This window comes from Pan troglodytes, chromosome 3, assembly GCF_028858775.2.
Source record: "Pan troglodytes isolate AG18354 chromosome 3, NHGRI_mPanTro3-v2.0_pri, whole genome shotgun sequence".
Lineage (NCBI taxonomy): Eukaryota > Metazoa > Chordata > Mammalia > Primates > Hominidae > Pan > Pan troglodytes.
The window spans coordinates 38782950-38801875 of NC_072401.2; positions in this window are offsets into that span (position 1 = coordinate 38782950).

The window sequence follows — 18926 nt, forward strand, 5'->3', positions numbered from 1 at the left end:
GAGAAGGAAGGAAGCAAGGGAAGGAGGGAAGGATTAACACATCAAAGCCACGATTCTACCCTAGGTCTGACTCCCTTAAAAGTCCATAAGCTTTCTCCTCTACCACACTAACCTTCAGGATATTAGAGTGTGTGCACAAGCCTCAAGATGACTTCTGGGAAGGAAAATGCTCACCCATGTGTGATCTGTTTGGGAATGTTGAAAACCATTCTTCTTCCATGATTGTTACCCCTTGTATATGCCAGTGGGAGCAAGCTGTCCAGGCCAGACAGAGCAGCACTCATAGCCTCTAGGGTTCCCACACTATCCATCCAGGCACTCCGATCTCCCAGTGCTAGGGATGATTCAGTGCCCGTCTTCCCCTGCACGTGGCCTCCAGAGAGACACTGAGGCCCTGTATACCCAGCTGAATGTGGAAAAAATCCTTGTCCTTTTTGTCTGGCCAAATCAAGATTGGCAATCCTCTGAAGAAACTTTTACTAATCAAACTAAGAAACAAAAAAACAGTTTCCCAGGAGACTAAATGTTGATGAGCTCACTGAGAATATATGTTGCTAAGCCATACTTACCTGAACTGAGATTAATAGCACAGCTTACAAGGTAAACTCCCAAATTTTCTCCCTTTACCCTGCCTATCTGGGATGGATGCTAAGGTAAAATATTCAGTTTTTTTTCCTCCAAAGTAGATGTGGCTTGATACATCTTTCCTATCCGGTGAGAGACCAAGTCTCTCTCAGAACCACTCCCTGGTCCCCCTGCTTACCCTAAACTCTCTTCTCTGGCCCTGAGCTAAGTCCCCCCATTTGCAACCAGGGCCAGCTTCATGGGCATTTGACCAGTGCAGTTGCAGAGAGCCCCATGCTCAGAAGGGCCTGGAGCTTGGGGTTTAATGCTCTACAGTCACTATATTAAAATTCTTAAAAATGTTATCTTTGAATTTGTATTATGAAACTTAAGTTTAATGGGACAATGAAGAATACAAGAAAGAGGGTGGCTCAGAGGATTTGTTCACAAACCATCCAGCTTCCCAATGCCCCACCGCCTCCCAGAGATGGGTGCCCAGCCACCTACTTCTTCCTCTGGTACCCTGGGTCCCACCTAGACCAGAAGAGCAACAGCTGAATCTGGCCTCCCTGTGGCTGCACCCACTCAGCGACCACTGTTGTCTTCTGGCCCAGCAGGAGTCTGGCCATTGATGTGGGAATGGTTGGGGGTCTGCATATGTGCCCTGCGAAGTCTTGGGGCTGAGCATTGCAGCAGCCATCCCTGCCCCAGGTTGGCAGCATTACAATACATGCACTGGGCAGGTGATTCTGCAGGATGAGCCTCTCACCTAGCCCTGATCCACATTCCTACCATACATCTCATGTGGAGGTTGCAATACCCTTGGGGATCAGCCTATCCACCATGGGTGGAGGTGGCAGATCTGTGGGAAGGGGAGATGTCTGCCTCGACCTGCCTGTTTCTGGCCAGGGATGATGTATTAGTCTGGTGGTGGCTGGGAGGGAGAACCTGGGAACAGGTGGGCCAAGTGTTGCGAGTCAGGGGACAGGTAACTGACAGTCAGTAACTGCCCTAATAAAAGTGTCCCTGTGCACAACACAATATTAAATGACAAAAAACAGAAACAAAAACATTATGACAGGTTGACAGAGCGACCTTGAAAGAAAAATGTCTTGTATTTTAATACCTTTAACACATCTTTCATCCTGCTCTTTGAACAAGGGCATTTTTAGTTTACACTGGATCCTACAAATTATGTAGCCGGTCCTGCCTGTAACACCCTTCCTGTCATGATACTTGATCCTTGGGATGAAAAAACACTGCCCTATCTTGTCCCCAAGAAGTCTTCCCTACTGAGCTCCAGGCCAGTGTTCAGTGACCACGTGGCAGCCTCCGTGACCCATCACACCTTGTGGGCTCTATGATGCTAAATTAACTCTAGGCATTGACCTTGTCCATGACAAGTCCCCGGCTTGTTTTTCTCTTGTCTGTTGGATTTGCCAGAACAAATGTCCTGGCCTGAAATGGTTATTAATCTAATTTCTACTCTTCAGAGGGAGGTAGCTTTTTCCCATATTCTTCTAAGCTGGAATCTTGGTTTGGTCATTCACGTGGCAGCACAGGCTTGTTTTGACTGACATCTATGTTCCAGAACCTGATTGCAATACATCGTCCCCTCTGTCTGCCAGAGGACTTTCCACCTCTTCATTTTTAAAGTCTCCTCTCCAGGATCTGCTCCCTGTCTTTTCTGAAAGGAGCCTCTAATGAGCTGCTCATTGGCAGAGCAGACATGATTGGCATTCCTTCAACCAATGAATGGCCAAGGCCCTCCTGTCTGGGTTAGCAGCTCCACCCCCTTCTCCAGCATCCTTTCCATCACTTCTTATCCTGGATTCCCTTCTCAGATCCCATCACCATAGGATTTAATAGTAAAGACACAGCTGGGCACGGTGGCTCACGCCTGTAACCCCAGCACTTTGGGAGGCCAAGGCAAGTGGATCACCTGAGGTCAGGAGTTCGAGACCAGCCTGGTCAACATGGGGAAACCCTGTCTCTACTAAAAATACAAAAATTAGCTGAGTGTGGTGGAGGGTGCCTGTAATCCCAGCTAGTTGGGAGGCTGAGGCAGGAGAATTGCTTGAACATGGGAAGCGAGGTTGCAGTGAGCCGAGATCGCGCCACTGCACCAGCCTGGGCCACAGAGCAAGACTCCGTCTCAAAAAAAAAAAAAAAAAAACCAATAGTAAAGACACTTCAATATGTGTTAACTATTATAGTTCTAATTTTCACGAAGAATAAGGAAATAACATCACAACTAAATTAGAAGTAAAATTTAACTTCTTATACTGTTCTACAAATTATATGCATGTATATATTATACATATATAAATGTTATATACACATACATATAAAACATTTCTTATGCTATTATTATACCATGTATATACTGATTTAATCATTATAACAATTCTATGAAGTAGGTAGTATAATTCCGATTTTTCATATGAGAAAAGTGGAGGCACAGAGCAATAAAATCACTTGTTCGAGGTCATAGAACTGGTAAATGGTAGAGCTAGGATTCAAACCCAGATCTAGTCATGCCCTTAATCGATACACTTTGAGGTAGAAGAGTTCAGAGGAGAAACAACAGACCTAGCACAGGCAGGGAAGATGTACTGGAAGGGGAGTGACCCAAACAAGACACGGTAATAGATAGGCTTTAGAAAGAAGAGAGGGAGAATGCACGAGCTGCTGAATCAAAAACTCTGGAGGTGGCCCAGCCATCTGTGTTTTAACAAGCCTCGATTCTGATGCATACTCAAGTTTGAGAGCCACTGAATTATTTGATGCACATCAAATGCTTAGAGAACTGTGCCTGGCACATACTAACTGCTCTATCAGTGTTAAATATTATTATTAGCTGTAGGGCCTACAGATCTGCATCTGTGATCTGACCCCACCCAGGTCCTGCCCTGCTCTCCTGAGACCCTTAGGGGTCTCCACCCTGACAATGTGGACTGTCTGCTCTGAAGCACGTCTCTGCAGGCCTTCTGCAATCTCCCCTGACCAGTTTGCCCTGCACAGGGAGATTCTGACCCAGCTGCCTGCTAGGCCCAAAGTCTGCCCTGAAGCATCGCCTACTGGGTGGGGCCCACACCCTTCCCGGGTCTTGTCTTGGCAGAAGACGCCCTTCCTTGGAAGGAAGCTGGTGCTTGCCTAACTCTTTGCATGTGAAAATGCCTCTGTGTGCCTTAAACCATCCTCCCAGCCCTACAGAAGAATTCAGAGCCAGGACCACTGCCCCCAAAACTGTTCCTTCTTTATGCACCCAAAGAGGTTTTGCATAAACTAAATATAATAAGTGGATGTGTATTTTATTCTTTTAGCTATAGTAATCTCTCCTTATCTTTGGGGGATATGTTCCAAGATTTCCAGTGGTTGCCTGAAACCACAGATAATACTGAACTCTATATATATATATATATACTGTTTTTTTTCCTATACATACATACATATAATAAAGTTTAATTTATAAATTAGGCACAGAAAGAGATTAACAACAATAGCTGATAATAAAATAGAACAATTACAACATGTCAGCATCACTACTCTTGTGCTTTGGGGCCATTGTTAAGTTAAATAAGGGTTACTTGAACACAGGCCCTCTGACACCAGGGTAGTTGATCTGATAACTGAGATGGCTGCTAATTGACTAACAGGTGGGTAGCATAGACAGCATGGATACGCTGGACAAAGCAATGACTCATTTCCCAGGCAGGAGGGATAAGGATGGAGAGATATTTCAACGTGCTACTCAGAGCAGTGTGCAATTTAAAACTGAAGATCTGTTTATTTCCGGAATTTTCTATTTAATATTTTTGGACTGTGGTTGGTTGCAGGTAAATGGCCAACTTAATGTCTCCCCAAATACAGTAGCCACCCCCCACATCTTCGGAAAACGAAACCGCAAAGAAAGGAGGACTACTGTATTGGGGAAGAGATTAAGTTGGGCCATTTTATCTACAGAGTCCATTGAATTAGATATTGCTGACTACTTGAAACGAAAACTTTATTAACTGTTTCCGTTTAAAATGTGTGCAGCATCACTTTTCTGCAGGCGTGATTATGGCAACATTTTCTGGGCCTCATTTTTTGGGCCACAGGCAACTAGGACCAATAGGAACTTGGCAATATCTATAGACCCACTTCCTGGACCCTCCTGCTTGAGGGCGGGGGGGGCATCCCAAATGGAGTTTATTTAGAGTGTTCCAGAGACAAAATGCTGGAAGAACATACTAACCAACTTCAATCAGGGCTAGATGCAAGACCACCTTCACAGTCACCATTTTGAAATGTTTAATCATTTTTGAACAAGGAGTGCTGCATTGTTAGCTCACAGGGCTCCACGAATTACTTTGCTAAGATGGTCCTGCTAAAATGTCTGAGTTGGAGGTGGGGGAACAAAAGAATAAAGAAGCGGAAATCAGAGTTGCTAGTCAAGATCTCCATCAGTTTCTTCTAGGTCCTGAATTCTCAACTTTAACTTCAATGACCTTCCCTGGAGAGCACAGCCTTAATAGACCGTGCTGCCATCTTGTAGTAGTTAAGAGTGCAAACTCAGGCTGGTTCGGTTCAAAAAGACTGACTGATCTGGTTCAAAACCTAAGTCTACAATGGATCAGCCCTGGCGACTCTGTCTAAGTTCCCTAATTGCTTTATGCCTCTATTTGCTCATCTATAAAGTGGCAAAACCAATCACGGGCACCTCTTCCCAAGCCCCAGAGGGATACTGTGAAACTTAATGAGGAAATGAGAACGGAGTGCACAGCAGAGTGCACTCATGTAGTGAGTGCTTGTGAATGTCAGCTTTAAACGTAAGGTTACATGTTTTGCCATAAGGCATTTGAATAGAGAGACTATGACAAGAGCAGAAAACTTGCGTCACATTGTGAAAAAAGGCAGATGCTGATGACTTTCACTTTTTCAACCCAGAGAAGGACCTATGAGGAGTGACCTACTTCTTCTGACCTCCTATTGTTGCTGCTGATTTAAATGTTTTGTTGTTGTTGCTGTTTTTTATTATAAATCTGTAGTAATAGGTGCCTGAGTTTTTTTATCTTACATTCAAAGGAAGCAGAATTTATACAAAAGAGGATGAGGATGGGTGGGGCTGTGGGGACAAGTTTTATAAAGGGAGCCAGAGGAGCCAGGCCCTGTCCAGACTTAGCCGTGCTTGTAAACAGGATCCGGTTCTTGCAAATGTGTGAATCTTGATAGTTTACTTTTTTTTTTTTTTTTTTTTTTTTTTCTGTTCTAGAGAGTTGGAGAGAGGTTGGAGTGTTTATCTTTGTTTGCATCTCACATTTTCCAGGGGATAAGGATTTGCCTTCCCTGGACCAAGATGGCTGAGAGATCAGAGGGAGCAGAGCAGTTAGGGAAAATGGTGGGAGATTCTCATCTTCTCTCTCTACCACCACCAACCACCACCACCTCCTCCTCTGCGGCTGAAAGGAGAGGGAGATAGGCAGCCAGAAACACACCTGAGGTCTTCTCTCTAGGGAGAAATTTCCTTAGCCCATTAAAGAAATATATATATTCATGGCCAGGCACGGTGGCTCATGCCTATAATCCCAGCACTTTGGGAGGCCAAGGCAGGCAGATCACCTGAGGTCAGGAGTTCAAGACCAGTCTGGCCAACATGGTGAAACCCCACCTTTACTAAAAATACAAAATTAGCCAGGTGTGGTGTCACATGCTTGTAATCCCAGCTACCCAGGAGGCTTAGGCAGGAGAATTGCTGGGCCCAGGAGGTGGAGGCTGCAGTGAGCCAAGATCATGCCACTGCACTACAGCATGGGCTACAGAGGGAGACTCTGTCTCAAAAAAAAAAAAAGAAAGAAAGAAAGAGAGAGAGAGAGAGAGAGAAAGAAAGAAAGAAGGCAAGAAAGAAAGAAAGAGAGAGAGAGAGAGAAAGAAAGAAAGAAGGCAAGAAAGAAAGAAAGAAAGAAAGAAAAAGAAAGAAAGAAAAAGAAAGAAATAAAGAAATTCTAAATAAAATTTTAAAATCCTTTAACTATAGGTGGGAGGGAGGGATGAATTAGCAGATCACAGAGGACATTTAGGGCAGTGGAACTTTCTGTATGATACTATAATCGTGGGTACATGCTATTACACATTAATCAAAACCCATAGAAGGTACTCCACCAAGAGTGGACCCCTGAAGAAAACTATGAACTTTGGGTGATGATGTGCCAATCTGGACTGATCAAGTGTAACAAATGTACCACTGTGATATGAGATGTCTGTATTTGGGGAGGTGGTTTACATGTGGGAACAATGGTCTCTGAGAAATCTCTGTCGTTTTTGCTCTATTTTACTGTGAATCTAAAATTGCTCTAAAAAAAGAAATTTTATTAATTAAAAAAATAATAATCTTTCCACTTTCCCCCATAGTAGGTCCTACTATTGGCAGAAAAAATACTTGGACCAAGACAGAGGCCATCTGGAAGGGTGTTGATGCTGCTCCCTCCCAGGAAGTCACCTAAAGAGTCAGGCTGATGAAGCTCCCAATGGGCTGGGCGGCCACACATTATGCTCCTTAATCACGTTATTCACGGTGAGACTCCAAGGATATTCATGGGGATGACATACTTAGTGCTGATACAATCTTGAGTGTTTTGGTGAGAACATTTTAAAAGGCACTGTAAAACTTTTTAGACATAAATATAGCCAGTTTCTTACGGCACCTAAACTGCTAAGTAGTACCTTGATAGTAGAGATTTCAAAAGTATTCACATTAAAACATCCAGGTGAACATTAATTGGTGCTAAAGGGAAAACAACCAGCTAACACCCTGATGCTGACAGCTAGAAATGTTGGTGATGTAGCTTCCTAGTCCCCAGGCATGCTAGGTGCTATCTATAGAAGATAAGTGACTCAGCACCTGCCCGGCCAAATCCTGATTCATGACCCTCCTTCTCCAACTCCACCCTGTGGCCCCTAAAAGAAAAAAACTCAGAATTTCCCTGAGCAGTCCAACCAAGTAGGCCAACCCTTGGGGAAAAAAACATATCAATACTGTCTCTAGCTGCCATAGCTGAACTTCCACTTCCTGAGGCAACCGGCCCCACTGGAGCTAATGGGTCTCCCCCATGAACCTAGACAGTTCCCTGAGACTGTGTGAAAGAAGGACCCAGTGAACACAAAGTCAGTTGAAGACATCTGAGCCAAGTAGGAGAAAAAAATGCATACAGGACCACACACGCTCAGTTCCATGTTGAGAGTTGCATCTCTCATCAGCTTCCTTGATCCTCAATCCAAATCAGTGAACCTTACCAGGTTCATATTTTTTTCCTTATTTCATATTTTAATAACCACCATTGTATGAATACAGCACATACTTTATATATATGTCACAAACTTTATTTTCCATTTCTCAGCAATTAAAATCTCTGGCCTATGGCATTATATTGAGTGATGGACTTGGTAGCTTAAATGGCCATGGTCTATGACAGACCTGAGTTCAAAACGTGGCTCTGCCATTTACCACCTATAATGACATTGGACAAACTCTTTATTTCTCTAACCTAAATTTGTACATCTTCCAATAACCAATGCCTCATATTGATTTTGTGGAAATTACATGAGGAAATGAATAAAAAGTGATGAACACACTTAATATAGAGCATCAAAATACACAAAGCAAGAACTGATAGAACTGAAAGATAAAATAGACAAACCTGCTATTAGAGTTGGAGACTTCAACACTCCTCTGTCAGTAATTGACGATCCAGCCAGCAGAAAATCAGTAAGGACAGAGTTGACCTGAACAGTACTATCAATCAACTTGATCTAATTAACATTTACAGAATATTCTGTCCAACAGCAGCAGGATACATATTCTTCTCAAGCTTACATGGAGCATGCAGTAAGATAGACCACATTCTAGGCCATAAAGAGATGAACATGATGCCCATCACATAGTAAGTGCTTGAAAACTTTTGGCTGAAAACATACTCACTCAAATTAGAAATGATACTAACCATTTCTCAAAATCCATTGAGACTGTTCTTGGCACTTGACTTGCATTAGCTCTGATCAATGCTTACAAGGTAAATATTATTGTACCCATTTTCCCAAATTCAATGTTAATAAGTTAGCAATATCTGTAAAGTAGTAGACTGTGGCACTGTTTCAATAAGCTCTATTTGGTAATGATAATATTAATAAGATTATTATTAAAATAAATACCGAAGACTTATTTACCATTTATCATGTGCCAGCCACTATTTTAAAGATACACAAATTTGTCATTTAATCTTCACAATAACTTTATAAATTTGGTGCTATTTTTATCCCTGATCTTACCAATGAGGAAACTGAGGCTCAGAGGGATTAATTAGCTAGTAATTGGTAGTGCTGGATTCCATTCCAGGCAATCTGGCTCCGGAGTCTGTGCACTTAATCTGACTAGAGGAAAACCAGAAGCATTATTTTGTTTCCTTTCATCACAGTACTGCTTTACTGGATGAAGATTTTATTCACAGGTTGGGGAAGAACAGATCTTTCCCTGACCTTTTTGCTTCTGAAAGCCAAGATTCCTCAAGGACAGTTTCTCTTTATTTATTCTCAGATAGCTTTCTAACGTTTTCATTATTGCTTTTGAGCCAGTCTGTGTGTGTGTGTGTGTGTGTGTGTACTGCTATAGTGTGTGTGTGTGTACTCCTATAGAAAAAGTGGAAACTTAGAAAAATATAAAGAATAAACCTATTACTTTATATCCCACTCATAATCACCTAATACTTTGGTGTGTCTCCTCCTTCTATGCATGTTTTTTTTTTCCAAAAGCTGGGGTCACGTACAGTATCACGTACTTTTAAAGCCAGACCTGCAATCCTGTGCCCATTCCTGATGTATGTCCGTATTCACAGCATTTTGCTTACAGACACTTGCTCAGTTGGCATGGAGAACATTAGGAGTGGGTGAGGTTCCATTAGACCAACCCAAATTTTCCTACTCATCTCCCTCCCTTTTCAACTGAGAGTGATTTCTATTTTTGCTCACTGTTAGCAGTGACATGTCTAATGGGAGCTGAATGACTACGTCGTACAATCCAGAGGCAGAGCAAGCAGAATCCATCTAGAAAGAAACATCAAAAAGGAAATCTGTTTAAGTCCAACCTCCCAACACTCATGGTAGCCTCCTCCCCACCGCCTCTCCTTCAGAGCTTGGCACACATTGTGAACCTGTTTGCTAAAATCTCACACTCCATTTCCCCTGATTTCCTACTTTGCCCCAGGTCCTTGGCTACATTAGAGCAAAGTTTACATTTACCAAGAGACAGGTTATAAAATGAAGAGCTCTTATATTTCATTTTGGGCATTTGTTTGGCATGGGATTACCTCCAAACCTTGTTTTTCCACTAACACCTAATGGAGTCACTAATTAACTACCCCACTGGAGCAAGAACAGTGTAAGAAAGATGTATTTAGATTCAGCAGATAATCAAATCAGATCAGATTAATTTTGCTTAGATTTCTTTTCATATAGCACTTAAGAGTCTAATTCTGGCCGCAAAGCAAGCCATAAAATAGGTCACTTCAACAAAGCTGAAAAAAACAACTAGGCTGTTACACACTACTTGTGTGACATGATGTGAGTAGTAAAACACTGATCCAATTTCAAGCAGATTAGGGTCACGATTTTCAGCAAAATCAAACATTTCAGCACTTGGTCTACCATGGAAGGGCTTTGGCCACCATTCACTGCTGGCGGTGATGGTGGGCAGGTAGTCGCCTTCGTAGAAAATGCTAACTGATGGCCCTAAGACCCAGTCTTGTAAAATGGCAGCTAATTGCCAGGCATCCTGTTTGTGGTTCCCAGACTGTTTCACTTTGCTTAAAGTCGAGTCACCTAGCCAGAGTAATTGCATGGGGTACAGCCTAGCCAATGGAAAGGCTTGCATTTAAGAGACTGCCACCACTCAGGCCAGCCCCAGCCCAGCCCCAGCCCTAGGACAGGGTTGGCCCCAGCCCCACCTGATGAAGCTACCGATTGTCTTCAGGGAGGGATCCACAGAATGCTATGCTAAAGTGTCCTGTTAGGGCTTGTCACACCTGGGACTAAGCTGGCCACTGCTGGGGCTTGTCTCTTGAGGCTATAAGGGTGAAATTAATTGCAACAGCTGTGGCCTAATGTGTCCCTAAGCACCTTTTTGATCTGATGGTAAAGACAACAACGGAGAAAATAATATTAATATATCTAAAATGCTCAAGGATGTTTCCCCAAGGTTCAGCTGGGTGTGGTTTTGACCTAAACATGCCAGGATCACATGAAAACCATGCTGGTTAACTTTTAAACATTAACAATGACAGTTGATGGGCACATAATGACTGTCAAGAATTATATGTGTTTCTGAGCATTTATTTACTTAATCTTGTAAAAATTAAGCTATGACTTCTGCAACTCCTGGTCAAAGCAGGTAACTCCTTAAACAAAAGTTACCTGCTTTGACCTTAACGTAGTACATTGAAGTGTTTCTATGAGTTGTATGTGTTTCTGGGGTTTTATTTAATGAATCCAATAATTTCATTTTTTTAAATGTTTGGTCACTTATTGCAAAGTTTAAGAGTTTTACGTTACATAAAAATAGCTGTAAGAACTCTATGAAACACAGAAAAAAAAATCCACTGAGGCATTGGAGGAGAGATTGAATGCATTCTGACTGAAATGCAAGTCTGCAAAATAGAAGGCAGAGAATTTTGAAAAAGGAATGGAATAACCAGAAATAATAAGAGCAAAAATGAGAGGATTCTGAATAAACAGAAATATGAAATATTAATAATTTCCAAGATGTAATCAGTGAGAAAGAATATAGCATAAGCAAAGTCTTTTATAAACAGGAACCAGCTATCACATAGGTGCCAAACAAAAACATTAAAATTTGACATAATGAAAATGTTTCACTTGTTAAGTTTAACCTAAAGTGGCCTCTTTGTAAATTTGGCCTAAAGATGTCTCTGTACATAGTGAACTATAACCTAACTGGATGTGTAGACAGATTGTAACCTACTCTTATGCCAAACACTGAATTTCAGCCAATCAAATGTGGCCAACTGTTCAAATTGTGTTCAAATAAGGCAAATGCCGACCTGTAACCAATCTGGCTGTTTCTGTACCTCACCTCCATTTTCTGTACATCACTGTCCTTTTTCTGCTCATAAATCTTCAACCACAAGGTAGCACTGGAATCTCTATGAACCTATTCTGGTTTGGGGGCTGCCCAATTCATGAATCATTTTTTGCTCAATTAAATTCTTTAAATTTGATTTGTCTGAGGTTTTTCTTTTAACACACTCAATCCATTGTGTGTAAGAGACAAGCCAGGCACCCACCAATCCATTTTCCTCTTCCTCCTGGACACACAACTAGACTACATTTCCCAGACTTCCCTGCAGTTAGCTTTAGCCCTGTGCCTAAGTTCTGGTAATGGGATGTGAGTCAGAAGCCATGTTCAAACTCCACGCTTGGCCAGGTGCCTCTCATGCAATCCACCATGACTTTTCTCTCTTTTCTCATCTACTAGCTAAATGCTGAGAATCCAGCAGAGGACTTCGAGGCTTAAGAGTATAGTGGAGGCCAGGTGCGGTGGCTCACACCTGTTCATCCCAGCACTTAGGGAGGCTGAGGCGGGCTGATCACCTGAGAGGTCAGGAGTTTAAAACCAGCCTGGCCAACATGGTGAAAACCTGTCTCTACTAAAAATACAAAAATTTAGCCGACCATGTTGGTGGGTCCCTGTAATCCCAGCTACTCAGGAGGCTGAGGTGGGAGAATTGCCTGAACCCGGGAGGCAGAGGTTGCAGTGAGCTGAGATTGCTCCCAATCCGGCCTGGGCAACAAGAGCAAAACTCTGTCTCAAAAAAGTGGAGCTGCTAGGTAAAGGAGAAGACCCTCTGCCATGTTGGGCTGCAAGGTGAACAAGAGATAACTACTGGGCCAAGCCACTGAGATATGGGGCTAACACACACTGAGGCATGATCTCTTAGATTGCAAGTACAAGACACATCCAAAGCAAATTGATAGGCTATGTACACCAGGGCAGAACTCTGTTACCATTGATGGTACAAGATTGCTTCACCTCTTATATTTATTCAGGGACAAATTTAAGTTGTTCTTTCAAAGATTTCATTATTAGACCCTTTAACATGTTGGACTTGAAAAGTAAAAGAGTCTTTATGATGTTTAGAATAAACTATTATAATCAAACATGTCATCATATTATGAATAACAGTTACGTATAGTAAACACAGTTATAGTGCTGTTAAAGTCCAAAGAAAACATTTTATCTAACATCATGTAAGACAAAAGCACTAAATTTTATTTTACATCATCTTCTCTCAAACCTCTACACTTTCTCCTATGGGAATTTTCTGACTATCCATGACTTCAGTTACAATCTATGTGTTGGTGACACTCAGATCTACATCTGCAGTCCAGATATGTATCTCTAACCCAGATTTTTCTCAAGATTTGAACCATGTATCCAGTTGCTTCCTGGGAATTTTCACTTGGGTGCCCAACATAACAGGAATCCAAATGCATAAGTCATTGAGCTACAAAGGACTAGTAGAAATTACCTTTATTGGATACTGTAGGTTATCTCCTTAGTATTAATTTCCCTTCACTTTTCCATTTTCTTCCTTCCAAAGAGAACACAGATTTGGTTCATGTATGTGTGCCTCTCCACCCAACAATGTCCCTAGGGGAAGCTGACGCCACTCTCAACTCCAGGGGTGATCTGTTTAGGCTAAGGATAGTCTATTTGGTTCAGGACTGAACCAAATGTGCCAATGACAGTTGTAGAGGTGTCTGCTGGAAGGGCTCTGGGAAAACTTTCCTTACTCCTTAGAAAGAACTACAAGAAAAGACAGGAAAGTGGGGCAGGTGAAAGTGGGGAGGGGAAGCAACAAGGAAAAGCAGGCATAGAGTAGAGCCTAGAGATTCAGTGCACGTGTTCTTATGCTAGATTGCCTGGGTTTGAATCTACCACTTACAAATTATGTACCTTCAGTAAATTACTTAGTCTTTCAATGCCTCAGCTTTTTTCATTTGTAAAATGAGTTTTGAGGGAGAAAACAAATGAGTTAATGTATGCAATGTATATAAACTCGCATAGTAAGCACCATATGACTCTTGCTAATTATTATGTTGCTCTGAATGTTGTTTGCTTACAACTGCTAGCATCATCTTGCTATAAGCCTGAGGATTACATAAACTCCAAGGATGCAAGGAAATTTGAAGCAACGTTCTTAAAAAATCCACTGAAGCAAAAAAAAAAAGACAAAAAGAAAAGAAAGAACCTAAGTCTTCAGTGATGTGGCTGTCGGGATCATTCAACCCTCTACCCTGCTATGCAGCCTGTCGTATAGGATTAGAAACTCCATTACTGTTCAAGTCTTATTGTTTGGATTAAGTTTTCTGTTACTTGCAGCCAAATGCATCAACTTGACACATTAAAACTAGTATAGGGCTGTCAAAACTTTCTGAAACCATGGAATCTTTTTTTAAAAATTATTAATAACATGAGTAAAAAACTGAATTTTTCCTATTAAAGAATGAAAACATTTTAGATAAGGTTAAAATCCTTTCTGATTAACCATCTCCAATTCTCATCCACTTCTTTCCCCATCCCCAGAGGTAACCACAGTGTACATCTTTTGTATGTGTTCTTTTATGATTTTTAATTTACTTATATAGATATCTGTATCCAAGGAAAATATATAGCATTGTTTGTATGTGTGTTAATGTAAGTGGTTTTATATTGTTGTCAAGTTGCTTCTTCAGTCAACAATGCATTTTAGAGAGGTAGTTATATTAGTATATAGATCAACTTTGTTTTTTGTAAGTGTTACAAAGTATTTCGAAATGTTAATATTCAACAGCTTATTTAGCCAACCACCAACTGATGGGCTATTATGTTTTTTTCAGTTTTATCTTACCTTTTTCGTTTGTTTGTTTTTGTTTTGTTTTGTTTTTTTGAGATGGAGTCTCACTCTGCTGCCCAGGCTGGAGTGCAATAGCACAATCTCAGCTCACTGCAACCACTGCCTCCCAGATTCAAGCAATTTTCCTGTCTCAGCCTCCTGAGTAGCTGGGACTACAGGTGTGCACCACCATGCCTGGCCAATTTTTTGTATTTTTGGTAGGGACAAAGTTTCACCATATTGGCCAGACTCATCTTGAACTTCTGACCTCAAGTGATCCTCCCCACTTGGCCTCCCAAAGTGCTGGGATTATAGGTATGAGCCACCATGCTCAGCCATATCTTTATGTTTTTTAATCTAATCTGACTGTATCTGATTTTCAATGCAGTTGTGTATCTTTTTAAAATATATTTTCTCCCAATTATATGGCCTTGGTATGAAAAGAGGAGAGATACAGCAGGCACTCAATTCAACATCTTGAAACCAGAAGTTGTGTCAACCATGAAATCTTTGTATATTTACATGTTTTAAGTTGTAATAATATGTGTGCGTATTAAAGTGGTGCTAGAATACTCCAAAGTAAATGAATTATTCATGAAGCTATCCAGATAAGAACATCGGGGTGATAGCCTTGGAGGTTATAATAAGCTTTTTTCTTTTTTACAAAGATTTAATTTAAGGGTTAATAAAGCAAACTGCTAATTTCATTGACCATTAATGAAATTAAACCACTAATGAAGTAAAACTATTCATCTAATTTACTAAACTTCATTCAAGTAAACTTACTAAAGTTGAAAAAAGTTTATTAAATTCAAACTGATGAGATTAGGTTATTTCTGAACTCAGGTTCTATTTTCTTGTGTACTGTCAAATAGCATTCTTATATTCATTTGTTACTAAGTATACCCAAGTATAAGAAAAGCAATGATTAACATTTGTTTATCTTTTGGTAAATTCATTTATCTAATTTACTATTTATTAGTAAATGATGAATAGTAAATTATTCATCTAATTTACTAAACTTCATTCAAGTTTAGTAAATTACTTCAATTTAGTAAATTCAGTAAATTCATCTAATTTACTAAACTTTATTCAAGTTTAGTAAATTTACTTGAATGAAATTTAGTAAATTAGATGAATAGTTTACTATTCATCATTTACTATTGAATAGTAAATTAGATAAATGAATCTACCAAAAGATAAATAAATGTTAATCATTGCTTTTCCTATACTTGGATAGACTTAGTAACAAATGTACTACTAACGAATATAAGACTGCTATTTGACAATTCACAAGAAAATAGAACCTAAGTTCAGAAATAACCTAATCTCATCAATTTGATCCATGAAAAGAATTCAGCAATTTTACAAAATTTTCAAGGCCTAGACGTAATTTGGTAAAAACCTCCAAGCACCCACAGCTGTTGTACAAAACAGTTAGGAAACTCACTCTCGGTTTTAATGATTTTCAAACTATTTTTAGCAGGGTCTCTGTGGCTCCTACAGTGACTTTGGAGCCACTTGTCAAGATAAGGAATGGAAAAGAGAAGAAATGTGGCTTCAGCCGTGCCCTCACCTCAACAAAACAACATCACTTTTCATGAGTTCTATATAAGGTTTCACTTGAAAAACTAATTCAGCTACCAAAAAAAAAAAAGAGATGATCTGTTCCACCATTTCTATCTCCAGCAAAGCTAATCTTAAATCCTTCACAGGCACATAACATGTATCCTCTTTGAAATGGCTTCAGAAAAGGGAATTTCTTTCACATCTCAGAGATGCCCATATCTTGATTAGGAAATTCTTCAGTGTTTCCAGCCCAGTTCCTTTAAGCTCAGCTTTCTCCGGTCATGCATCAATTTCATAGCAACCCTCATGTATTCGAAGATGATTATTTGGCTGCCCCTCAGCCTTCCCTGCTTCAGGCCAAATCGATCCTACTTCTTTTAATCCCTCTGTACAGATCCTACTTCCCAACATTTTTTGATCATCTCTGTGGGGTCCTTTTCTCTCTGAAACTTCTCCAAATTTCTTATATCTCTCTCCAATTACTGAAGCAAAAACCACATACCATAAAGTTGAGCACAATGGAAAAGAAAAGCCATCCTTCCACATAGCTCCTTTGGGCTTTAATTTGGTTCTTCTCCTGCCCTTCAAGATCTCTTTGATGACAGTGGTGAATTCAAGATGGCAACAAACTCTTTGACACTTCTCATCAAGAGGTATGGTTAATTTCATCTGCTCTTGAATCATGGCTGGCCTGTGACCAACACAGAATGGCAGAAGTAATACTATGCAAGGTTTGGCCTTCACCTTTAACAGGACCGGCAACTTCCACCTTGGCTTCTTAGAACACTTGCTCTGGCAGAGGCCAGCCAGCATGTAAAAAATCAGACCACCCTGAGATCTCCATGCTGTAAGAAAGCCCTAGCTAGCCATGTGGAGAGGCCACTATGAAGAGTGATGATCCACCAGCCCTCAGGTCTTCCAGCCATGTCAATCTTCAGAATCATGGGAGAATACTGAATGCTGTGTTATACCACTATGTTTTCAGGTGCTTTATTATACAAAATAACCAGAATGATGGGCCTTTTTGTTTTTCAGCTTTATGATTTGTTTCCTTTCCCCCTTCCAGAGATCTTCCTGGACATTGGCCTTAAGGGCCCTAAAACTAAATGGGCGCAGCCTAAGGGTTCTACCATGAATTAACCCTATCTTATCTACCAACAAAAGTGATGATTTCCCCTGCTTCCTCTCTAGTTTTTTTGCTTTGTGTCTTTTAAAAAATCATTTTACAAGAATATCTCAACAAATAGTTCCCATCAATGAGAATTTCTCTTGTATATATATTCTGCTTTCCTTAAAACAGTGTTTCTAAGATGGCCAAATAGGAACAGCTCCAGTCTACAGCTCCCAGCGTGAGTGACGCAGAAGATGGGTGATTTCTGCATTTCCAACTGAGGTACCGGGTTCATCTCATTGGAGCTTGTCAGACAGTGGGTGCAGGACAGTGGGTGCAGCACACCAAGCATGAGCCAAAGCAGGGCAAGGCATCGCCTCACCCAGGAAGCACAAGGGGTCAGGGAAATCCCTTTCATAGCCAAGCAAAGCTGTGACACATGGCAGCTGGAAAATCGGGTCTCTCCCACCCTAATACTGTGCTTCTCCAATGGTCTTAGCAAACAGCACACCAGGAGATTATGTTCCGTGCCTGGCTCAGAGGGTCCCACGCCCACAGAGCCTCGCTCATTGCTAGCACAGCAGTCTGAGATAGAACTGCAAGGCAGCAGCCAGGCTGGGGGAGGGGCGCCCACAATTGCTGAGGCTTGAGTAGGTAAACAAAGCAGCCAGGAAGCTCGAACTGGGTGGAGCCCACCACAGCTCAAGGAGGCCTGCCTGCCTCTGTAGACTCCACCTCTGGGGGCAGGGCATAGCCCAACAAAAGGCAGCAGAAACCTCTGCAGACTTAAATGTCCCTGTCTGACAGCTTTGAAGAGAGTAATGGTTCTCCCAGCACAGAGTTTGAGATCTGAGAATGGACAGACTGCCCCCTCAAGTCTGTCCCTGACCCCTGAGTAGCCTATCTGGGAGGCACCCCCCACTAGGGGCAGACTGACATCTCACACGGCCAGGTACCCCTCTGAGACGAAACCTCCAGAGGAACAATCAGACAGCAACATTTGCTGTTCAGCAATATTTGCTGTTCTGCAGCCTCCGCTGCTGATACCCAGGCAAACAGGGTCTGGAGTGGACCTCCAGCAAACTCCAACAGACCTGCTGCTGAGGGTCCTGACTGTTAGAAGGAACTAACAAACAGAAAGGACATCCACACCAAAACCCCATCTGTACATCACCATCATCAAAGACCAAAGGTAGGTAAAACCACAAAGATGGGGAAAAAACAGAACAGAAAAACTGAAAATTCTAGAAATCAGCACCTCTCTTCCTCCAAAGGAACACAGCTCCTCACCAGCAACGGAACAAAGCTGGACAGAGAATGACTTTGATGAATTGAGAGAAGAAGGCTTCAGATAATCAGACTACTCTGAGCTACAGGAGAAAATTCAAACCAAAGGCAAAGAAGTTGAAAACTTTGAAAAAAATTTAGACGAATGTATAACTAGAATAACCAATACAGAGAAGTGCTTAAAGGAGCCGATGGAGCTGAAAGCCAAGGCTCAAGAACTACGTGAAGAATGCAGAAGCCTCAGGAGCCAATGCAATCAACTGGAAGAAAGGGTATCAGTGAAGGAAGATGAAATGAATGAAATGAAGCGAGAAGGGAAGTTTACAGAAAAAAGAATAAAAAGAAACGAACAAAGCCTCCAAGAAATATGGGACTATGTGAAAAGACCAAATCTGCATCTGATTGGTGTACCTAAAAGTGACGGGGAGAATGGAACCAAGTTGGAAAACACTCTGCAGGATATTATCCAG